The following is a 7,526-nucleotide window of genomic DNA, read 5'->3' on the forward strand; positions in this document are numbered from 1 at the left end:
CATTATATGCCACACTATGCGTGCTGCCAATTCACATTATATGCCACACTATGCATGCAGCCAATTCACATTATATGCCACACTGTGCATACTGACAATTCACATTATATGCCACAGTGTGCGTGCTGCCAATTCACATTATATGCCACACTGTACATACTGTCAATTCACATTATATTCCACACTGTGGTGCTGCCAATTCACATTGTATGCCACACCATGCGTGCTGCCAATTCACATTATATGCCACACTGTGCGTGCTGCCAATTCACATTATATGCCACAATGTGCGTGCTGCCAATTCACAATATATGCCACACTGTGCATACTGCCAATTCACATTATATGCCACACTGTTAGTGCTGCCAATTCTCATTATATTCCACACTGTGCGTGCTGCCAATTCACATTATATGCCTCACTGTGCATGCTGCCAATTCACATTATATGCCACAGTGTGCATACTGCCAATTCACATTATATTCCACACTGTGGTGTTGCCAATTCACAATATATGCCACACTGTGCACACTGCCAATTCACATTATATGCCACACTGCGCATACTGCCAATTCACATTATATGCCACACTGTGCATACTGTCAAATCACATTATATGCCACACTGTGCATACTGCCAATTCACATTATATGCCACAATGTACATACCACCAATTCACATTATATGCCACATTGTGCGTGCTGCCAATTCACATTATATGCCACACTGTACATGCTGTCAATTCACATTATATGCCACATTTTGCGTGCTGCCAATTCACATTATATGCCACACTGTACATGCTGTCAATTCACATTATATGCCACACTGTGCATACTGCCAATTCACATTATATGCCACACTGTACATACTGCCAATTCACATTATATGCCACACTGTGCGTGCTGCCAATTCACATTATATGTCACACTGTGCGCGCTGCCCATTCACATTATATGCCACACTGTTAGTGCTGCCCATTCTCAGTATATTCCAGACTGTGCGTGCTACCAATTCACATTTTATGCCACAGTGTGCATACTGCCAATTCACATTATATTCCACACAGTGGTGCTGCCAATTCACATTGTATGCCACACCGTGCGTCCTGCACTTCACATTATATGCCACACTATGCATGCTGCCAATTCACATTATATGCCACACTGTGCATACTGCCAATTCACATTATATGCCACAGTGTGCGTGCTGCCAATTCACATGATATGGCACAGTGTACATACTGCCAATTCACATTATATTCCACACTGTGGTGCTGCCAAGTCACATTGTATGCCACACCGTGCGTGCTGCCAATTCACATTATATGCCACACTGTGCGTGCTGCCAATTCACATTATATGCCACACTGTGCGTGCTGCCAATTCACAATATATGCCACACTGTGCATACTGCCAATTCACATTATATGCCACACTGTACATACTGCCAATTCACATTATATGCCACAGTGTGCAGGTCCCAAGTCACATTATATGCCACACTGTGCGTGCTGCCAATTCACATTATATGCCACACTGTACATACTGCCAATTCACAATATATGCCACACTGTGCATACTGCCAAGTCACATTGCATTACCAACAGTGTGGCGAGCGTAAATGAGCCCCTTGCGGGCTCGCTGTGCTCGCCACGCTACGCGCGCCACACTATTCTATTCTCCCTCCAGGGGGGTCGTGGACCCCCACGAGGGAGAATAAGTGTCGGTATGCCGGCGGTCAGGCTCCCGGCGCCGGTATGCTGGTCGCCGGGAGCCCGACCGCCGGCATACTGAAGACCACCTGTCACAACTGAGGGCCTGAGCTGACGGGAGGCAGCCTCAGTTGTAGGGGCTGAGATGTACCGGAACCTGGGAGGTTGTATCAGACCCCTGGACATGTAAGTAACATGAATAATAACTGCCCGAAGGCGTGACCACGACAACTTGGATAAAAGTCAATGATGTTTATTATGACAACTCCGCAACACAGCAGCAGTAAAAGAAAACGTAAAAGTCAGCAAATAATAAATACAGTTCCTGGGTACTACAGGATGGCAGGAGCCACAGGGCACTGGTAGTGTGAGATAGTTCTTATGATCTTCTAGATGGAAAGTCCTTACCAGGCCCGACTGTAGCAATGGAGATAACCCAGGATTGTGCCAGCTGGTGTTCCAGGAAAAGCTGGGTTGCTGAAGGTAAAACAGCTGCTGTGGATACTGGCTGGAACCAGACTGTTGTTAGCACGGAGTGGATACTGGCTGGAACCAGTTAAATAATAAATGAACTTGGGAGCGATGAAATAATAATACCGGTGGAGAGTGGTAAAGTGTAGAAAGGACACCGGCCCTTTAAGGGAAGCTGTACTCTGCTGGAAGCTGAGCTGGAAGCAGGTAATGTTGTAGCTGGAAACAGATGAATCCACAATGGATTGGAGAGTCAGGCTACACCGCAGGTGGAATGCTGGTGCGGGTCTCTATGGTGGAAGTCTTGAGACAGGAGCTGGAACCTGGAAGACAATCACAGGAGAGAGACAAACAGGAACTAGGTTTGACAACCAAAGCACTGACGCCTTCCTTGCTCAGGCACAGTGTATTTATACCTGCAGCAAGGAAGGGATTGGCTAGGCAATTATGCAGATTAACAATACTGACAACAGATTGGAGGAAATGATCAGCTGACAGAATCCAAGATGGCTGCGCCCATGCAGACACTTGGAGGGAAGTTTGGTTTGTAATCCATGTGGTAATGAAAACAGTAATGGCGGCGCCGGCCACTGGAGACAGGAGACGCCAGGCTGACAAGTGCACATCCAACCACGCGGACACAGCGGAGGCCGCGGCTGACGTAATCGCCACTCTGACACTCTGCATGCAGAAGCTCAGGGACGGCGGCGGAGGCCGCGGGAGACGCCATGCCAGATGTAATAAGGCGTTACTGTGACAGCGTCTCAGAGAGACAGGAGAGGATGCAGGAATGTGAACATTAGGATAACAGATGGGATCCGGTCCTGGAGCGCTGAGCCAGCCTTAGGAGGCATCTGATGGGTAAGAAATGGCGTCCAGATACCCGGATCGTGACAGCACCCCCCCCTTTAGGAGTGGCCCCAGGACACTTCTTTGGCTTTTGAGGAAACTTGGAATGGAATCTCCGGACCAAGGCAGGAGCATGGACATCAGAAGCATTGGTCCATGAACGTTCCTCAGGACCATAACCCTTCCAGTCAATAAGATATTGTAGTTGACCGTAACGGTGACGTGAGTCCAGGATCTTGGCCACTTCATACTCAACGCCTCGTTGAGTTTGGACTTTCGGAGTTGGAGGAAGTGAGGAATGAAACCGATTCAAGATCAGCGGTTTCAACAGGGAAACATGGAATGTCCTGGGTATTTTTAAGAAGGGAGGCAACTGGAGTCTGTAAGCAACAGGATTGATGACTTGTTCAATCTTGAAAGGACCGATATAGCGAGGTGCAAACTTCATACTGGGAACTCTTAACCTCAAATTCTTCGTGGATAACCATACCCGATCACCCACCTTGAGAGCAGGAACTGCTCGACGCTTCTTATCCGCAAACTTCTTGTACCTGAACGATGCCTTGAGCAGAGCTGATCGTACGCTCTTCCAGATATTGGCAAACTGATGCAAGGTGATATCCACTGCGGGAACAGAAGTTGCTGGAAGCGGTTGGAACTCAGGAACTTTAGGGTGGAATCCAAAGTTAGTGAAGAATGGTGTTGAAGCAGATGAAGAATGATACTGGTTGTTATGACAGAACTCGGCCCAGGGAAGTAATTGAACCCAGTCATCTTGAGAGGAGGACACATAGATGCGGAGGAAGGCCTCCAAGTCCTGATTCACCCTCTCGGTTTGACCATTGGTCTGAGGATGGTAAGCCGTGGAAAACTTTAGCTTGACTTGGAGGACTTGACATAAACTTCGCCAGAATTTGGCTGTGAATTGAACTCCTCGATCTGAGATAATTTCTTCAGGAAGACCGTGGAGTCGGAAGATCTCTTGTATGAATACTTGAGCCAACTTGGAAGCTGACGGAAGACCGGTGAGAGGAATGAAGTGTGCCATCTTGGTGAACCGGTCAACTACCACCCAGATGGTATTGAACTTGTTGCACATGGGTAAGTCTGTAATGAAATCCATCGACAAGTGGGTCCATGGTCGACGGGGAACGGATAGTGGAACCAGTTGCCCCGCAGGCGACTGGCGGGATACTTTATGTTGGGCACACTTTGGGCAAGATGCAATAAACTCCAAGACGTCCTTTTTCAGAGTTGGCCACCAATAGGACCTAGAGATAAACTCCAGGGTTTTTTGGATACCTGTATGTCCGGCAAAACGGGAAGCATGGGCCCAATGCATGAGCTTCTTCCTTAGCATCGGCTTCACAAAACTTTTCCCTGATGGGGGCGTAGAGTCCATCCCTACCGTGGAGAATGCCAACGGATTTATAATAGGATGCTTGTCTGAAGACTCTGACTCATTTTCTTGCTCCCATGAGCGGGAAAGGGCATCGGCCTTGCGATTCTGAGAGCCCGGACAGAACTGGAGTTTAAAGTCGAACCTGGAAAAGAAAAGTGCCCATCTGGCCTGACGAGGGTTGAGACATTGTGCGCCCTTCAGGTATAAAAGGTTCTTGTGGTCTGTAAGTATGGTGATTAAATGAGAAGCTCCCTCCAACAGATACCTCCACTCTTCTAGAGCGAGCTTGATGGCTAGCAACTCCTGGTCGCCAATGGCATAGTTGCGCTCAGCTGGGGAGAACTTCCGGGAGAAGAAACTGCAAGGATGTAAATGGCCATCTTTAGCCCTCTGAGATAACACCGCTCCTACTCCAACGGAGGAGGCATCCACCTCTAGGATGAAAGGAGAGTCGATGTCAGGCTGTTTCAGGACAGGCGCAGAGATGAACCTCTGTTTTAAAAGATGAAAAGCTTGCATGGCTTCTTCAGACCACTTGGACGGGTTAGCACCCTTCTTGGTGAAAGCAGTAATAGGCGCCACAATGGTGGAAAAGTCTCGTATAAACTTTCGGTAATAATTGGCGAACCCTAAGAACCTCTGGACCCCTTTGAGGGTTAAGGGTACCGGCCAATTCTGAATTGCTTGTAGTTTCTCAGGATCCATCTCTAGTCCGGAACCGGACACAATGTACCCTAGAAACGGAATGGACTTGACTTCAAAGACGCATTTTTCTAATTTGCAATAGAGATGATTGACACGGAGACGGGACAGAACCTCTTTAACCCAAAAACGATGTTCCTCTAAATCGTTGGCAAAAATGAGGATATCGTCTAGATAGACCACGACATGACGGTATAGAATGTCTCTGAAAATCTCATTGACAAAATGCTGGAAGACAGCTGGAGCATTGCTCAATCCGAAGGGCATGACGAGGTACTCATAATGTCCGTCACGGGTGTTAAAGGCGGTCTTCCACTCGTCACCCTCACGGATCCGGATGAGATTGTATGCACCTCGCAAGTCCAGCTTTGTAAAGATGGTAGCTCCGCTAACTCTGTCAAAGAGCTCAGTAATCAGGGGTAAAGGATAACGGTTCTTGATGGTAATGTCGTTCAAACCTCTGTAGTCGATGCACGGCCGCAGACCACCATCTTTCTTTTTTACAAAAAAGAAGCCTGCGCCGGCTGGGGAAGAAGAAGGTCGAATGAACCCCTTTGCTAGGTTCTCTTTAATGTATTCCTCCATAGAACGCGTCTCAGGCAGAGACAACGGATAAGTTCGGCCTCGAGGTGGAACCTTCCCTGGAACGAGATCAATCGGGCAGTCCCATTCTCTATGAGGAGGAAGGATATCAGCAGAAGCTTTACTGAACACATCCGTGAAATCTTGATATGGAGGAGGTGGAACATCAGACGACCTGGGGGAGGAAGAACAGACAGGCAATACTTTAAACAAACATGTCTCTGCACAGGAGGAACCCCATGCCAGGATTTGCGTAGTCGTCCAATCAATTGTAGGATTGTGAAGACGGAGCCATGGAAGGCCCAGGACCACAGGATGTGTGGCTCTTGGAATCACTAAAAGTGAAATAAGTTCGGAATGAAGAACTCCCACTCTCAGACGAACTGGTAGAGTCCTTAGAGTAATAACAGTATCAAAAATTTTACTGCCATCCACGGCAGTTAAGGAAAAGGAGGAAGGAAGTCTCTCGGTGGGTAGGGACCACCGTTTAACATAGGCTTCAGTAATAAAGTTCCCAGCTGCTCCGGAATCAAGGAGAGCAATGACGTTCCGATAACGTTGAGCAACTTGAAGCGAGACTGGGAGATTACAATCATGAGGAGATGGAGAGGAGATCATTACTCCTAGCCGGCCCTCTCCTGGGCGAGCTAGGGTTTGGAGTTTTCCCGGACGTTCGGGACAGGCATTGATGGTGTGAGACGGAGCTGCACAGTAAAGACAAAGAGACTCAGAGAGACGTCTTCGGCGCTCAGCAGGAGTTAAACGGGAACGGCCAATTTGCATGGGCTCATCTTTAGATGGTGACAGTTGACGAGGAGGAGGAGCAGAAGATTTTGGAGCAGATGATCTTCCACGCTCAGTTGCTCTCTCTCTGAAACGTAAATCAACTTTCGTGCAGAGTGAGATTAGCTCATCTAACTTAGAAGGTAAGTCTCTGGTAGCTAACTCATCTTTAATAAGCTCAGATAAGCCATGCCAGAATGCAGCATACAGGGCCTCGTCGTTCCATGCCAGTTCGGATGCCAGGATCTGGAACTGTATCAGATATTGTCCTACAGTACGTGACCCCTGGCGTAAACGGAGAATCTCGGATGAAGCTGAGGTTACCCGGCCTGGCTCGTCGAAGATGCGCCTGAATGTTGACACGAATGCAGTGTAAGAAGATAGCAGGGTGTCGGACCTCTCCCATAACGGTGATGCCCAGTCAAGGGCGGAGCCACTGAGAAGAGAGATGATGTAGGCAATTTTTGTACGGTCACTGGGAAAATTGCCAGGTTGTAGCTCAAACTGAATCTCACACTGGTTGAGAAATCCCCTGCAGAATCTTGGAGATCCGTCAAATTTTGCTGGCGTTGGAAGATGAAGACGTGGAGCAGAAATGGGTAAGGTGGGTGGGGTTATAGCTGGAGTCACTGTGGTTGACGCACCAGATGCGCCTGATCCACGGAGAGTTGTCTGAATCCCATCCAGCCGAGTAGAGAGATCCTGGAGACAGCGGATGATGTGGCCCTGTGCAGCCTCCTGATGTTCTAGTCGGGTTGCCAGTTCTTGCATCGGCCTGGCCGCTTGATCCTGGTCTCCGGCTGGATTCATTAGGTCAGTGCTTACTGTCACAACTGAGGGCCTGAGCTGACGGGAGGCAGTCTCAGTTGTAGGGGCTGAGATGTACCGGAACCTGGGAGGTTGTATCAGACCCCTGGACATGTAAGTAACATGAATAATAACTGCCCGAAGGCGTGACCACGACAACTTGGATAAAAGTCAATGATGTTTATTATGACAACTCCGCAACACAGCAGCAGTAAA

This window comes from Pseudophryne corroboree, chromosome 1 (assembly GCF_028390025.1).
Source record: "Pseudophryne corroboree isolate aPseCor3 chromosome 1, aPseCor3.hap2, whole genome shotgun sequence".
Classification (NCBI taxonomy): Eukaryota; Metazoa; Chordata; class Amphibia; order Anura; family Myobatrachidae; genus Pseudophryne; species Pseudophryne corroboree.